Genomic DNA, 18,619 nt, shown 5'->3' on the forward strand with positions numbered 1-18,619 from the left:
TGTGTGTGTGTGGGGGGGGGGGGGTTGTGTTTCCTCCCTTACTGTGTGTATCTTTGAAAATCCACCTTTGAAAAACCTCCCCATAAATGGACTGTCAGAAAAAGTTGTTTGTGTTCAAAAAGAGGCCAGATAGGGAGCTCAAAGGAAGTGGATAGAAAGAGAGTGCGGCAGACATGGAGAGACTGAAGGAAGGCTGTGAGTACACAGATGAGAGAAGTGGGTCTGATTGTAGTAAGAGATTGTGCCTGTTGGGTTTGAACCCAATGTACAGAATATGTTTCCCACTGTTCCTCTTCATGAAATGATTCTTACATTGTTGTCTCAGGGAAAAAACTGTTTTATTAAACAAATATTAACTGTGTGGGGTGTATTCTACTACTACATATTTGATTTAATTAAAAATGTCCACAGATTAGACTAATTTGATCATGGGTTCAGCTCACTGTTCCTCTCAATACAAGATGACAATACATAGTGACAGGCTGATCTTTCCCAGTCCGTTTCCATCTCACCCACACAATCCATCTGTAAAGAGCACAGAGGCAGCCCCTCAACATTATAGTCAGATGACATTTATGGCATGACAGGACACTTCACACATTCTCCACTGTTTGCATGTGTGCGTAAGTATGTGTGCACATTTGTGTGTGCACAAGTGTGTGTGTAGGCCCAGGATGTGTCGCTGTCTGGTTAAATGTGACATTTCCAAGGTTAGGGCTTGTGAGGTCAATGTCTCATTAAAGGTTATCTGTTAATTACAAGGACAACTTGGGGTCATAGCGAGGTGACAATGCCCCCCTCTCGCCTTGTTTTCTCACACACACATGCACGTAAAAGTTAAGAATAGTTTGTTTCATCTGACCCCTTCATGTAAAGCCACTCAAAGCTAAGAGGGAGTCACCACAGTAGCTCTACTGTCCCTGTTAACATGAATGCTCAAACACGTTTGCTTGATGAGACACACACACACACACACACACACACACACACACACACACACACACACACACACAAAGTCCAAATACAGAAACGTGATAAGGACATAAAGCCAAACCAAAGATGGTCTCAGTATTAAGCTCTATTGTAAACTTGTTGGAGACAATCACAGGACAAAAACTGTCAACAAACATTTCAAATTACCTCTATGTATGTGCACAGTGGATCAAATTGGTGTTTTTTGGTGACATTTCTGGAGAATGCTGACTTAACGTCTTATACAAGTGAAACAATAACTGCAAAGTAAGAAGGTAATTTCTCTAATATTAAACTTTAATGATCCCTCTGGGTAAACTGGGTCATTGAATCGTCAGTTATTAAGAAAAGAACCACACAAAAAATAGAAAGTTTTGTATAATATCCATGGAGAGGGGTGTTAGTGTGGATTTGTTGTGGCAGGAAGCTTTAAATGGGATTTTGACAGCCTCTTTTCACCCAGCATGAAAAAAACACAGAAGTTCAAATACAATTTTGAACCACAAAAAAGTACTTAGGAGGCACAGTGCACCTGCAAAATGTTGCTACAAAAGAACAACCTCTTTTTCTTTTTCTTTTTTTTAAACTCTGTGCACAATGTCATATCATGACAGTAGGTAGCAGTGCTAACAAATCAGAATATTCTTACCTTTTCTATGATGCTTCAAGCATTCATCAGTAGCCATGGAGCGTCACTGGCTTGACTGCTTCAAGAACTGGCCTGAGAGCAAGCACAAACAGAAACAAGGGCAAAAGACTAGTTATGAGGTACCCAAAGAAAAAAGTTTATAAATAAAAGCACTGAGCTTGTGTTTAACACTCAAGATGTCTGCACGTGTTTGTCTTCATATTTAAATACAGTGAAACAGCCATTCAGAGAGCAGCCTGTTTGATTTGAGCTTTCTGGGAGCAACTGGCTCCATTCCCCCATGTTAATGTAATCATATTACCACACAGGAAAGCTATTGTCATATGCTTCTGTCAAAAGAGTAATGGAAACGCTAGCAGGCTTTATATAAGTAAAAGAGAGAACGGGTCTTGCATAAGAGCAGAGCAGTGTAAAAAGCCCATATGCAGGACCTAATTTCACGCAATCAACAAAGCCACTTTGTGTCAAACCTTTGCTCTTTTTAAATCCTTCTTTAAAGGAGCTGCAGGCCTCTGAATCAAGACTTGGACAAGCCTCACAGAAGCTCACAATTTCATTTCACACTGAATGGAATTAGCCAGTGGACCAACCTTACAAAGTGGCTTTAAAAGATTTTAGTTCCGCCCCAAAACACCCAGCATGTCGCTGCTGTGAAATGTGAATATGAGGATGTGAGAATGTACATGTTTCTATGACTCTGTGTGTGGGTGTGTGGGTGCGCGCGCATTAAAGAGAAACGTCTGGAGAAATAGATTCATAAAAGGTCATGACTAAAATGTCCTTTTACTTTAGGAAATTACCCAGTAATGCTCCACTGCAAGACCAGCCTTTATTATCAATATGTCCATTTCAGGCATTTGCTTCGCACCATCACTGCTGAGAGAGCATGTCTGAACTCCAGTGACAAGCAAGACAGAGACAAACAAAGCAACCTATTACTATCTCACTTTCCTTTCTCCTTTCATCTGTTTATTTACCTGTCTATCCATCTGATTAGATTTCTTAAATGGTCAAAAGGAATTCATGTGCCTAGGAAAGCAAAACTTAAGCTTGCCATGAGGCAAGATGGATACATGATAATGGACTGTTTGAGGGCTGCAGGTAGGGATGCATTCTTTTGACATGCTTTGAATTTTTTATGTTTCAATTCTGCAGTCTGCCTTCATTGGTTTTGGTTAACAAACTCCTGTTTTAAGTCTCTCTGATCCCATCTATCGGTCTCTCTCTCTTTCATTCATCTCCTTTCCCTATTATCCATAGTGAAGCTGACAGTTTAAAGGGGACATAGGGAAAGAGGACAGAGGACAGAGAAGCAGAGAGCCAGAGAACAACAGAGGGAGAAAGACGGAGTTAATGCTTTGTGTTTGCTGCTGTGTGGGTCTGGCTGTGGTCCAGCAGGGCCTGAGGATCCAATGTTGCAGCTCTGATGAGGAGAGCTCTGCAGCCCCACTCTTCTCTTTCTGCTTCCTTGCTTTCCAACACTTTCTCCAGTCCCTACAGTTTCTCCTTACCTCTTCTCTCATTCGCCTGTACTTGTTAGCTTTCTCCACACCCCTTTCTCCCTCCCTGTCAGTACCCTGCCAATGTGATCCATGTGTTGTGCTCCGACAGAGACTTGCTGAGGCAGCAGAAAGAGGGAATATTTACAGATCAGTCAGATGGGGTTGAGCTCTGCTCGCACTGCACACTCACAGTTCCTCGTCAATCACTGTTACAACAGCTGCAACACACAGGCAGGGACACTGCTACACACATATATACAAGCATTTTAGCCACAGCATAAGCACACACAAGCAAGTGCACTTACACATATGATCATACAGTAAAGTACTTAATATGCAAACACACGTGAACATATGCACAGATCTGGGTAAAACTGCAGAAAAAGTAAGTAACACTGCAGCCATGTTAGATGTTTTCTGCTGCTAACATACTGCAATAGTAATAAACTATTTTAGTCCACAAACTTACTGTCCATTGTGGGGTTTTTTTTTCCCTTCCTGATGTAGATGAACAAGCACCGTGCATGTGTGAATGAGTGGGTGTGAATGTAGTGTAAAGCACTTGATATGACTAGAAAAGCACTATAGAAGTGCACTCTAAGGTGACATGATAGCCGACTGGTTAGGGTACGTACCACATGAGCCTTAGTGTCCTAAGTAGCAAGTCCCTGGTTTGACTCCATACCTTGCTGTGTGTCATTCCCCTACTCTCTCTCCCCATTTCCTGTCTCTCTTCACTGTCCTATAAAATAAAGTCATAAATCCCCAAAACTAAGTGCCATCCATTTACCAAATCTCTTTGTTCATAAAAACTAAATGATCAAATAGTGAATCAGGTTTGTTTTTACTTCTTGTAATGTTGCTTTACATATTGCATCCAAACATATTGCCTTAAGGAGATACAGCCTAAGCTTAGATTTTAGTTATTCAAGAAATAAACTATCAAGAAATATTTGAGTACATAAACAAGACCAAAAAGAAGTAGAAAACAACCACGTCTACACACCTGCAACCTGTCAATTTTGCTTTCATCAGCTCAGTTCAAAGACTGAATTGACTGAATTTTGCCTGAAACCTTTCTAATTGATGCCAGTTCTCCAAGCTTCCTCTAACATCCACTGTTGAGCCCACAGCAAACTGAAAATCTACTGTTGCTTTTTGCCCTCTTTCTCTTCTCCTAATTTTTTTTTTTTTTTGCATCTATTCCTCAACTTGTGGATATGTAACAGATGAATCACCAAGTCCAGTGGGAGCTTCACCAAAACTACACGCACAGTGCAGAAACACACACGCAGTAACACACTGCAGCGCTCTAAGCAAACAGATGATGCTGCCAAAGAGAGGTGTTGCTCCTGCTAACTCTGTCAGCCCAACAAGGTCACCATTCAAAACACAGGCTGTGTGTGTGTGTGTGTGTGTGTGTGTGTGTGTGGTGTGTGTGTGTGTGTGCGCGTGCATAAGTGAGTGAGAGCATTTGTGTGGAGTGCGTCAACAGCATGGGAGACCTTGACATCCACTTTTTGAGTTTTCTACCCTGCTGGGGCAGATCTCCTACCCCCGATCACCCTGTTGCTGTGCCGACATCCTGCCAACACCCCGTCAATTACACTGACCCAGCCCACCCTCTAGCCACCTCACACACACACACACACAAATTGCAGCACCTCTTTACCCACCTCTTCCACCATTGTACTTCACTCCCTCACCTACCGGTAAAGTCAACAGGAGCCATAATGTCAGCAACCTGGCTGGCGTCATGGTAACCATTTGCCCAGTGAAGGTGTCATTCAAGGACAAACAGTCACATTGTATCAATGTAGACGTCCTGACCTATTCAAAACTTTATTTCATGCATGCATTACATTTAAGGTTATCGGCTCTCACTTATCTGATGTGACACTCACACTTCCAGGCTTAATGTCACGGCTCAGTGCCCTTAAATAATATTTAACACTAATTGGAAATGACACGAGTTATCAGTCATTTTAATGGTTACCCTCCAAACAGCCTGTGTAATCTATGTGTAGTCTGTCCCTAGAGTAGCCAGGTCCACCTTTCCCAACACAAAGACCAACTGAAGTCAATTAAAGCCTGTTTGTGGCACTGAATAACCACTACCTCACATGTCCATGCACTTAATAAAGTGATATTCAGCACATGCAACACTTAACGAAAGGTACTAGACTTTACCAATGTATTTGCCAAGCATCCTTTGCAGATTTCCAGTTTACAGTGAATTCATAAAAATAAATAAATGAATTTAAATTGCACTGTTGCAGAGCTGACTCATTCTGACCTAAATTCATTTTCGCAGTTTCTATAATGACCAATTAACATACTGCTAGAGCAAAACGGACAATTTGTTTTATATATTTGGGGCTAGTGATTCATCAAGTCTGTCAAAAGAAGAAAGACAAAAATAATCCATAAATAAGAGCACACTACAAGGCTTTGATCTACAATTTGAAAGTCACAAGATACAGTCAGCATGACAAACATTTTCTGGTCACAGAACTATTCAGTTACACTGTTCAGTGCAGACCAAACAATACCTGTGCAGTACTACTGAAAGAGACTTGGGAGTAATATTCAGTCCACACCACAAGTATTTGAGTCACAGATTTTTTGCTCTTCAGGCTCTGTTCTTCAGCATGTTCAATTTGAATACTGCAATAGTGCTAAGTCTGAGCTTTAATTTGAGCAAGTTTACATTAATACAAAAAGAGCTGTGTAGGAGATACAGCCCTTTTAACACACAGAGACCAGAGTTTTGGGGATCAACAGTGACTTAACACGACATCAAAAATATATATATATATCATCATATTCAATATCTAGTGGAAAATGATTTGCAGTCAATGACTGCATAAAGTCTTTGATAGACATCATCAGACGCTTGATATATCATCTTCTGTATGAGTTGATCAGGTACTAGTTTTTCACAGGTTCATGCTTTCTCTAATCTGTATGAGAAATATGTCATTCACTGCCCTGCACGTGTAGTATTACAGTTTCATTGTCAAAATTTTAATACAGTTTTTTCATCATGTGAAAGATAATGCAAAAGCTATAGTTCTGGTCATAGCTCAGTTATGAAATCCTACCACACTGCAGAGAGTCTCTCCTGCTGTTGCTGACAGCTCTGTCAGGTGAACACCAGAGCAGGGTATTGGAGTCAGTGACAAGCAAAAACGAACTGCGCTGCCCTCTGTTTCTCTACTTCAGTTTTGTGATTTGGTCATTTTAAGACTAAACTAGGTTTGTAAAGTTTACAGCTTGGCACACTGTTGCTCCTGTACTGTGCTGTGTACTGTGAGGCAACTTTTAGGGGTCAGCCCTAGCTCAAATGTTCAATTTCTTTTGACCCCTTCCAGTTTGGGTATTATATGTTAAAAGGGTTTTGTCTCCCACACAGTTCTTTCTATATTGATGTAAACCTGCTCAAATAAAACTGAGACTTCACACCTGAATGTAGTATCCATCATTTAATCTCAAATTAAATGCGCTGAAGCACGGAGGCTGAGGAAAAAAAATTGTAACTGTCCAAATACTTACAGCCTGGACTGTATATGTACCCTACATTTTTAAAAGAAAGCTAAACTCCTTCTGAACTCGATGTACCCCTATGCATAACTCCAGAGTGTTGATTTTCAAAAAGGCCATGAGCTGTAGTTTCTTCCACACCCTTCATAATGATTTAATATTAACACATCAGTGAATATACAGTATTAACAGAGATCTTGGTATCAAATATGTTGCCTCAAACTACAACATCCTGGCACTTCTCTATCTTTCAGGGAACACTTTGCTTATAACTTTTTTTCTCCACAGAAAATTACTTTATCCACACAGACAGGCATGAAATTGAAAATGCTGTGTTTTGAATTTGGCAGCCTGTATATCTACATCTAGTAAGTGATTATAAAGATAATTTCAGCAATTCTGCAGCAGCTTGTTATGAGCATTGAGGCCATGCCTGTGGTTATCCTTCCTTCTTTTTGGATGGACAATGCACAGCAGAAAATGAATGGTAAACTAAACTTCTCTTACAGAAATAAATGATCAGAATATGAGTGCTGCTTCCTGCATACTGTCCCATACATCTCTCCCTTGTATGTATGCATCTCTCTGTCTACTGGGCTTTCCTTTTCCATCATTTTTTAAGTGTATTTGTCCATATGTCTATGTTTCTCACTTGTTTTCAGGAGTGGTGGAGAGGAGGGCCTCGAGTAAAAGTTGAGCCAACTCTGAGCCAGACATTAATAATTGAGGAGGGCAGGAGGGGAGAGAATGGCTCCTGCAATATTCATATGTCATATTGACTTGACTGCCAGCCACTCGTCCATGCACCCAGTACTTATGAAGTCTCACAGATGACTGAGGATGCAATGCTGCGTCCTCCCCCTGCCTCCTCCTCCTACATCTCCCTTTCCTTCCTTCTGTCCAATTTCTCATCTTCCATCCATGTGCCACCTCCTCTCTTTCTCCACTCCCTCCCCACTCTGCCATCTCTCTTTTTGTCCCCCTCTCCTTCCCAGTGCCACTTCTTCTCATCCCCTCCTCATCTATTGCCATCTCTCAGAAGACCATGGCAAGCCCATGGGCCAAATTCTATTACAGACCAAATCAAAGAGATGCTTCTCAATTCCCTCAACAGACAAAGGGAGCACATGCATGCACCAAACACAGGTTACAATCTCTCACACACACACACAGACCACCACATCGTACCCTCCCACCAGTCACTACTTACATACAGAAGCAGACAGATATTCACACTCTGCAAACTCAACAGTTCAAAAGAAACTGACACAAGACATTGACAAGTGGACAAACGGACAAACTATAACTTCAGACTGTGTCCTCGAGGTCAGCCCCCTCCCCAACTATTACACTGCTGTCAGAGCGTTCCCACTGTTGCCAACTATAAACCTGCCCTTTCTGCCTCTCCATTTCTCCAGGCCCCAGATGCAGTCTTTAATTAGCCATGGTAATGGTAACATGGCTGTGAATAAGTAGCCAGCCGCCTGACTGGTCCAAATCTGGGAGGACAATCTGATAAATTAGACAGTAAAGCGGAGAGAACCATCGTTAGTACCAGCCGTCTGCATTTTAGCATCAGCCGTAAAATATCAAATCCTCAGAAAGAGTTGGAGTGTTTCTGAGGTCAACTAATTATCGAGCGCTGCAGGCTACACTGGCTGCCTTTCAACGTGATTAGATCTGAACCCACCAGAGGACATCCGGTCCACTTGTTCTCTTGTACAGAGAACTAAGATTAAGATTAAAAAGCTCAGAATGAAATAAAAATATATATTTTTTGTATGCTGTAAATTCAGCATCTGCTGTTCTTAGCAGGAAGAGAGAGAGAGAGAGAGAGCTGGACAAAGGGGGAAGAGGGATTTGATGTGAGAGTCCCCTGCATCTTCCAAAACAGCCTCAAGCTGAAAGCAAGAACTGAGAGCAGGGAGATGTAAAAAGAATAATGCTGCTGCTGTTTAAACTACATCATCAATTTTGGTGATTCGCATGTTTTTACTTCAAGGTCTTTAATAAGCACAACATTTGTCATGACCCCCAGGCCAATAAAATCCACTCAAAACCCATAATAACATTTGTTAAAATACATAAATTGAAAATGAGGCCACTGCGTAACATTCCTGAAAACCTGGCTTTTTAATAATGCAAGATTTTTTTTTTGGTAATAAAGCACTGGAAAGAAGAAAATACAGTAGAAATGACACATGTAATCATGTTGCTTCATCATCACATACATGAAATAGACAAGCTATAGGATTCAATGCTTGACTCAACTCCTAGGGGACTACGCCATGACCTTGGTGTTAATGCATGCGTTAGGGAAAATGCCTCAATCGACAAATTCCAGTTTGAAACCAACATTGTGAGGACATTTTGGAGAGTCCTAACAACTTCAAAGGGCTGTTTGAGGGTTGCTCCTGGTTTTAGATTATTTTAGGTTCTGTATTTATTTGTGACAGTTAAGATTAGGCTGAGGGGCTAGAGAATGTATTACGTCAATGAGTGTCTTCAAAGTTAGACAACTATGTATGTTGTGTGTGGGTGCGCGCATTATGGAACGTGGCAGGGAGTGGTGGTGGGTAGCGGGTGTTGCAGTATATCACCTCTGCTCTCCCTGGGGATGAAGTAATAATAATTCTCCACCAAGCTGAATAGATAGAGCCTGAGGGCTCAGACAATACATGGAAACAAACAATTCACATACACCAACTTGAAAGAGCCATAAACCACCAGCCGCCCACACTGTCCTCACTGAACCAGGCCTGTAACATTGCTTTGCACCAACAACCAGTTAATCACACACACACACTATCAATTTGTGGAGCACAAGCACAGCACAGTAATAAATATGTAAATAACCCCACACTTTGTGCCTGTGTGTGTGTTGGAAGAAAAGAATAGTGCCCACAAGGAGAGTAGGTGTAAGCTTTTCTATCATCCTGTATTGAGATGACACACCCTACATAGCACAAGTTCACACCAAACACACACACACATAAAATGACCTATCCATGACAGCAACTGTGTACAGATGGATCAACAAATACAAATGGATCAATTGGAAAGTAGTGCACCCCCCTTCCCTCCAATCCCCACACACACACACACACTTTCCATGACTGTGAGAGTGGGAAGAGAGGGGGGTGTCTGTCATTGTCCTGTAAGGGGATATCAGAGCTGATGTTGGCGACTTATCCACACTCTTCATAATCCATTGTGTGCGTGTGTGTGTGTAGCCAACCAGGCCTGGTGTTGTTGATAAGGGCTGAGGGCTTAGTCCTCACTCACAGGGACACACTCAGAGCATTAATGAGCCCGCAGCACACAGGAGAGTCTCTGCCAAAAAGGTCTTTATCAGCCACTAGGGGCCTGTGTGTGTGTGTGTGAGAGAGAGAGAGAGAGAGAGAGAGAGAGAGAGAGAGAGAGAGAGAGAGAGAGAGAGAGAGAGAGAGAGAGAGAGAGAGTTCAGTGTGTCAAAAGGGGAGAGTCCTTGTGTCTTCACATGTTTGCTTTTTTATTAGATTGCAAAGTATTAAAAATATTAAAAATTAAAAATATTCATGATGACACACTCTCATTCTGGACATAGACACACACACATACCAAGTGTTTACACTAGCACTGGAATCCCACCCAGAAGAAACTAAATGATAGAAAAGTCTATTATATTTTGCTGTCATTTACAGGATCCTCTGCTTTCTGTGTCTGTGTCTTAGTCCCACCCCACACACAGAACAGAGAGGAGCAGAGGAGAGACAAGTTAACAATTTGTTACATGAAGTGCAATTAAAGCTTCCAACAACCGTTATAAATCCCTCTAAAAGCAGATATAGACAGATGTCAACCCCAGATGCCAGATGTTTAAAATATCAGTTTTCACTCATCTTGGACTGTCAGAGAGGAAATACTCTTTCTGGCTCTACAAGACCAACATTAGTAAGGTGAGGTGCAAAAGTTGAAAAAAAAAAGTACACTTATTTCAAGACAGAGGAGGAAGAATGATTATTGTCAACAACCTAATAACCCAACATACAGCAGTGCTGTTTGCAAGGGCACATTCACAGACAGAGTTAAAGCTGTCTGTGGATGTGTGTGCAATATCTGAAGTTAGTTAGCTGGACAACAGGGTAATCTTGTTATCAGAGCTACCAAAGCCAAGCAGCTAAGGTGACTGAACGACAGAGTATTATATTGGTTGTCAACATGAGGCTGTGGATAAGTGTCAGAAACAAAATGGAGACATGGACAGACTGACAAGAGGACAGGGGGTGGCACAGGTTGCCAAGAGGTCTACATGTCTGTCTGCAGCAGACTCAACTACTACACTAGGACAGTAATTCTGGTCCCACAGTTGCCATATACACACATAGTACAAGAACAAGTGACATGCACTTCAAAGTGTACACAAAGCCAGCAGAAAGAACACACTCACCTAGGTACGACACTGAAAAAAAGAAAACAGCTGTCAACTCCAACTTTTTGATAAATGGCTTTTCTTCCACTCTCCCTCTGATTTGTCATGTTTCAGTAACCAGGAGGCACTGCTTTCATCTGCAAAAGGTACAAAGCAGAGAGAGGAGGGATGGTGGCATCAGGAAGTGTGATGTACAATGTCTTTTAAGCACCTGAATTTTGCTTATCATTTACCGGTACTTTTGAATTATTAAATAGAATCAACAAATCAATCACACAAGCAGTCAGTCAGTCATCCAAAAGAGGGAGAGATGAAAAGGGGATCAGGGAGAGTGAAACTGGAGAGTGGTTTTGAAGTATTTCAGGTTTAGGACTGTGCATTAAGAATTTATGGGATCTAAGTGATGCTGGTTTGAGATTACAGCAGGGGAGGGGTTCACTAAGCTGTAGAGTGATACTGGTGCTTGGCGGGGGGGGAAACTGCTGAGTTGTATGTACCATTTGACAGTGGGGGGTACTTCTCAGAGATATACACTGCACACACACAGGAGGAGAAGGGGAACCAGAAGGGGGTTGGGGAACAAAATTGTTTAGAAACATCTACCTTTGTAGTAACAAAATCACCTCTGTAAATATTCCTACAAATGTGGGTCATATAAAGATTATTATATTTAATATTAAGTCATGCAACAAGGTGGTTATTCTTTTGTCTAGTTGACCTGAAATTTGGACACATAACAAATTCGGCTTATCTTCCACCATTGTAGCCACGTTCGCAATTGTAAGTAAGTTACTTCTGGCTTTATGTAGTTTTTTCCTAGTTACATAAAGAAAAACGCTGCCGCAAGATCAACCTTGGTGAGTAGAAGGCATACAAAGTGTACACCACCCCCAACACAATTATGCAGGTATTTCACCAAGACATTCTAAATGACCAGATAACTTACATAACTGAACACAGCAAATGACAACACAGCAAAAGAAGGCAACTAGTATGGATATACATATACAACAGCACACATGAGGGATTCAATTGATTAGAACAGCATTAGAGGCTCTGATGAAGGACACCTGCTCTTAAACTTAGACACAAGAACAGTGAGGAGGTTCCTGCCTGACAATATCCACTGTGCACACACTCATAAGAGACAGAGTTTACAAAACAGATTGTGTGTCCGTACTCTTGCAGCCCACATACAGACATAACACAAAAACACACATGCTCACATAACATGTCTGGTTCCTTTAACAGCATCTGTCTGCTTCCAAAGCCCTGGAGTAATAGCAGTCATTACTGCACCCGAGCAACGTGAGCACACACTCTCACTGACACACTCACACGTATACACACACATTCTATCTCTCTCTCTCTCTCACACACACACACACACACACACACACATTGTCCAGCAGGTTATTACAGCAGCAGTGTAGCTTATTACCCTGCCTCAGCACCACTCAATTATTCAGCCTGAGTCCACGGGGAAAGGAGAAGCAGCTCAGTGTGCTACTTACAACACGCCTAAGTAGGCCAAAGAGACTGAAACTAAAGTATGACACACAGACGCACAACAGCATCACCGTGCAGACCCGTGGAAACTGGGAACTCCAAGCACAGATAACACGTCAGGAAATGCCTTAGCAATTCAAAGTGTGTGTGATGGTTGGTCACTTCTGGTGAATATGGTCACAGAAGGCCAAATATATCACTGTCTAGAGAGACAATTAACGGGCCCCGAGTTTCGACTTATCCCAACTCTGACTTGATCTGACTTTTTCAGTGTGGCTGTCATCAGTTCATAGAAAAATATGTCTTCACCAGTACCTGTAAAAAGCGAGATATTTCCTCAAAAAAAAAAAAAAAAACAACATTTCCTGTTGAGCCTGCTTAACAGAAATAAAGCCGGTACATCCCTAGTCACATACACCTTTGCTAGACTGCCTACGTGCACACAAACCACAGAGGACGTTAGAACCTTGCTTGATCCCCCAGCAGTTTATTAAATACTTTTACAGTCTTGTGGAGAAATACAGAGGCAGAGGGGCTGAGAGTAAGAGAGGAGAGGGAGCAGATCTATTTTAGAGTGAGATTAAGCAGAGTTGTGTTGAAATAGAAGCCCTGACCGACCAAGCCATGATCTGGGGACTTATTAAAGACTCTTATTAAAAGTTAAGGAAGGCCCTAAGAACCTTACAATAAGAGTGGGGGGTGAGGAGGTGAAAGAATCACACAGTAGAGGGGGTGTGATGTGTGTGGTGCAGAGAGGATTGAATGTAAGTTCTTTCTTTCCTCCATTTCCTCACTCTATTTTTTCTTTCCCTCTCCTCTGTTTTCACATACACACACTATGACAATCTCCCTCCCTGCTCATCTCCGCCAACTCCTCCACAGTCTCCAACCAGGTCAGCTAAATAAAGTCCATGGTTTTAGCCTAATTTCTGACAGCCCGAAGACTTCACACAAACATCAGACACATACACACAACTGCATGCACTTACAGTCATCAAGTGCTAGTTATAGATTTCAGAGCAAATCCTTTTTTCCTGATTTGCTAGGCGGTGTGCAGCACAGTCACTGAGCATAACAAAGGCTGGTGCAGGCTGATTTGGTTCGATGCAGTCCTGTGTAACTGCAGCCTATCCCGTAGAGAGTAGAGGGAGTGCTGTACCACCTGCTTATTGATCAGTTAAAAGATAAGACTTGCTAGAGCTAAATATCTGACGCCAAGGGAAGTGCTGGCGTAGAGCTGCCTTTCTACCTTCCCTGGAACCCCAGGGATGCGGATCGAAGACCACACTCTCTATAGGTGTGTGTTTGTGTGAGAGACATGATATTAAACAACCATGGACAAAAAAATAATAGCATATCCTTCACTGTTTTGCATCTTTGTCTCTCCCTCTCTCTTAATACTACCCATCATCAGCGCTTTGTCCTTCAAACAAGAGCAGGCAGGAAGCATAATGGAAACCATGGCAACGAGACAGCAAACCGACAGCAGTGTTTAAGCTGAGTGAGGACGGATGGATGTATGGATAGATGGGGTTTTCTGAGAGGACAGCTGAAGGGGAGGTGAACTGAGAAGATACGTGGAGAAAAAAATAAGATTCTCAACACTCATTTTCAACACCCTCCCCCCTTACATGCATGTCTGGATACGACACATACACAGACATACACACTCCAGCACACTGGAACTTCATTTTCTTGGGAAGATCTGTAGGATTTTGAGGCATAATGTGAGCGGGTGCTTTGGTTTAATAAGGGTTCTGCGTTTTTTTCATTTACAATTTCCAAGTCTCAGCTATCAAAGTTACTCATTAAACATGTACAGCCCACAGATTTCAGCTGGACTCAAACCAACGGAAACCATGCGGTTATTCCCAGTTGGTAAGGTTTTTGTTACTAAGTATTTTCAGCTAACAGCATGTAGTGACTGGCATTAAGGTTTCCTCAGATATTCTTCTGGATTCCCCCGGCAGTAAGCTGGAATTATGATGTCAAATTTAAAACAAACGTCACAGAAACAAACGTGTAAGGATTAATGTGAAAATATTCTAATTTATTCCAGGCTTAATCCCTCATAATATCCCTGGTAAGTAGCTGTAAGAAGGCAGATGCACATACACTCAGTCTTCCATATACATATACAGTAATGCCTAGAGTAAGGCCCCTTTCTCGGAGTAACCACCACAAGGAATAAGCAAACCTTTCCTTTTTTGATGAGACAGATGAAAACAGACAAAAACAGCAGCCCAGTAAAGCAATAGTTTATAAATAAACAATCATTTGTTGCAGGTTTTAGCCTATGAAAAAATAACCTATAGCATGTTGTAGCCTAATAAATTTAAACTTGTAGCAAGACTTAATAAATGATAACTTATGGCATGTTTTAGCATTTAACAATGACTTGTGTCATGATAATAAAATAGAACTTGTACTATTTTTAGCCTAATAAACCATCATTTGTAGCATATTTTAGTTTCATAAACAACGACTTACACCATGTTTTAGCCTCATAAATTTGAACATGCATTAGCATTGGCTTAATAAACAACACGTAGCATGTTAAACTTGGTCTTGAAGTTTGCTTTAACATGTTTACCCTGATAAACTTGTGCTTGTGGCAATTCAAACTTAGTCATCATGATTTAAGCAGTTTTCTCTTAATATACGTAATATAAGTAATAGGAAACACGTTCCTTAAACTTACTTCAAATAAAGTATAAATCTCGCTTCGGATGACTCGGACAAGGTCCATTTTCGTGCGTCGTCGCTGCCTCCAGCTGGTTCAAAGCCATTGGTGGGTTTATTGTTACTCCCTTGTGTTCATAGAGTAAAATCTCCACTGCGGTTTTTGAGAAACATATTAAGCAGTAAACTGAATCATTCTGATAGACCTTTTTTTTCCCAACTACCCACACAGGTATTGCTCTCGTGTTAGTTGAAGGCCCCACACCCCTGGTACACCCACACAGGTGTTTTCACTTCATTAGTTGATTAGAACTCTCCCCACGACAGTGTGGGCGTGTACTTCCGGCTTGATTGACAGCTCCTCCCCTCTCCTGTTAGCGTGGGACAATTTATACATTTATTTTTTTCCCCACCACAATCGCTGCAAATTATTGACAGCAAGTATTAATACAGCTCGAAATAATTTGCAAATGATTATCTATGAAAAGACCTTTATCTTTCCTGGTACATTGGGTAAGATTATCTCAGTAATTTCAAGCTCCACACAAACAATTTGAGATGAGGTCTATTCAGAATAATTTCGTTTTATTTACCATCAATGAAGTTATGGCCAACCTGAGCCTCCACCTGTGTTCTCTTGATACAGTTTAGTTGGGCTTACAGTACCTCAGACACACCATGGTGAGAATCTCTTTAGCTTAGTCAAAACATAATTACAGGATACCTGTACCTGTCATGCAACAAAGTGACATGCTCATCTTGTTTACACAACTCAGGTGACAGTGCAGACCACGGTGCAGGCTCTTTAAGAAATGGTGCGTTCATGTGCTGATGAGAGGCTCAGAAACCTGACATACAGTTTCAGAGCTGTAGGAGCTGTTACCCTTGTATTCACAAGCTAGCTGTATTGTGTTCAATCAAACAAAACACATACATGATAAAATAAAAATAATACTACAGAAGGGATAATGTATATGTGGCTATCAGAACAACCATAGAGACAAACAGTAACATGTGAATACTACTATTAATATTCCTATTGTGTGACTAGATGCTGTATATTAATGTAATCAAACCCTTTTTTAAGTTAATTAAGAGGTGTGGATAGCAGCGCTGAGGGTGTTCTTGTAGAAGCCATCAAAACCACGCCTGTGTGTTCCACTCATGCAATACTTCAGGTCTAAATGCCCAACCAGGTCCGTCACAGTTTGATGAACTTGCCTGACACTGACTGACAGTGTTTTGGTCTGAATCTTTCCTTCCCATGTTTGTCTTGATGGATTCACAGGGATCACAGAGGAGGTGAGAGGAAGAATATAATGCACTGCTGCACTGATGGACACAGAGATGAGGAAATAAAAAAGGATCTGTGCTGATTTTTGTTTTGTTTAAAACAGTGGACCACAAATTTCTCAAGTCCTGGGTGGCCAGACAGATGTTCTGAAAGGGTTTTTAAATGATGAAGTCTTTTTCACTGACTAATAAGAGACAAAGGTAGGATTCTGGACCCACAACATGTAGAGTTTCAGTGTTAATTTTGATATAATTTCATCATCAAGCTTTTAATCTCACTTTGTAACCACCTGTCCTTGTGTAAACTATATTGTTACAGTCTGTTCATGTTACTCAGGCCCATAAAAAGAACTGGTTCACTATGTTAATACACTTACCCTGAGTTGTAACTTGATGTATGCCCTCAAACGCCGAAAGCTACCAGTGTCAAAGCACCAGAGGAAGACTGATTTAAACCATTTCATCTCATCTCATTTCCACATCCTCCAGTCCACCTCTGCTTCTGCAATCTTTCTCCCCTCGTTCCCTTCATTAGATTGCACCCTCTCCTCGTTGAAAGATCAGGAAGAAAGCTGGTTATTCAGATTTAAATCAACACTGACAGAGAGGCAGATGTAAAAAGAGAGAGAGGGGGTAAAGAGAGCTACAAAGTTTGTACCTGACGTTGTTAGTATTAATGTGATTCCACTGCGAGGGTTGGGATCGATGCAGTCAGATGAGGGACTGTGTTAACATCCTAATCTCTAATAGCATCAGAGCAGCCAGACTATAAAAACCTCCACCAGTTCAACCATGAATACACACACACACACAAGCACAGATCAAAATGATAAGGCAAACAGAGAGGACATGAGGAGCTATTAGAGGAAGACCTGTACTGTGTGTTGAAAGAGAATACCCAGATAGCCTCGATGACCCCGTGCCAGACTCACTGTGGTTCACGTAACAGCAGCTCAGCTCCCAGGAAAACCACAGACCAAAAACCGTGAATATAAAATGACATATATATATTAAATGATCATCAGTCAATTTCCATACATGGTTGTGTTCATTTCTGAACTCTCTACGATGAAAACTTTGGCATGGCACATTGGCTAGCACCGTACAGTATGCACTGTATGACAAAGGCAGACGTTAGTGCACATTAAAGCTGCACTAGACTGGGTTTTTATGTGGGTAAAAAGCACTGTGTTATCAACCTACTTAGATCATACACTAGACTGCACCAGAGAAGAACAACCTGAAAACCAGAGTTTTGCCCTATTTGCTAAAAATAAAATTTGGTGCCAGGTATGTTCAGTGGGGGGAGATGTGCAGGAAGTGACAAATTGAAACTGTCGAGTGAAATACAAAAACTGCTCCTAGACAGCTGTGGTTGAATTTAATGAGATGTATGTGGATAAATTATTAAACCTCTGTTAAACTCACTCATAAAGGTCACTGTTACAGTGTCTGAGATATGCCAACTGTGAACTGCTCCTACTAGAATTTGTTATTCTGAGAAGAAACTAACTGTGACCTTGTCCTCATTGCAGTTTGGTAGAAAAGCCTGGTGGTCAAAGGGATGGTTTAGTAGGTTCTCTGTTGTTTATCAGTTTAAGGTTGTAAATATACAAATAACATATATTTTTTTGCATGATTAGAGACACTAAGCATATTCTGTCTGATTTCACCACAGAAAGTGTATTTGGCATGTTACAATAGCCTCTATTATTGCTAGGGATACTCTCTGTCCAACACCCAGTCCTGATGACCTAAGAGGATTTCCATTGTCCCCTGGCCTCTTTGAAAAGCTTTTTGCTGATCAAATTTAGACAACAGCAAAAAAGAATGAGCAATCTTTATTTTTCCATTGCTTTAAAACATTCCAAATCTAATTCTGACTCATTAGTAAACCTCTAGAGTACTTCTGTCTCGTACTGCAGACACAACCTCTGAGACTTGCATGTGTGCGTGTGTGAGACAGCATCTTTAATTACCCAGGTAACACAGCCAGATGCTCCATCACTCTGGCAATGGCAGTGATTAAAAGCAGTAAAATATTCATTTCAGTCAGAC

The 18,619-nt window shown here is 41.3% G+C and overlaps 1 long non-coding RNA gene across 1 annotated transcript; it reads right to left on the reverse strand.

Annotated features, from left to right (window-relative positions):
- Positions 1-326: 326 nt before the first annotated feature.
- Positions 327-15,548, reverse strand: LOC108879036 (uncharacterized). Its single transcript, XR_001960276.2, has 4 exons — positions 15,288-15,548; positions 11,096-11,214; positions 1,622-1,693; positions 327-525 (listed from the first exon to the last, which is right to left on the reverse strand). It is a non-coding gene; the product is annotated as an uncharacterized LOC108879036 (long non-coding RNA).
- Between the last annotated feature and the right edge of the window lie 3,071 nt (positions 15,549-18,619).

Source organism: Lates calcarifer, linkage group LG17 (genome assembly GCF_001640805.2).
Source record: "Lates calcarifer isolate ASB-BC8 linkage group LG17, TLL_Latcal_v3, whole genome shotgun sequence".
NCBI lineage: Eukaryota > Metazoa > Chordata > Actinopteri > Centropomidae > Lates > Lates calcarifer.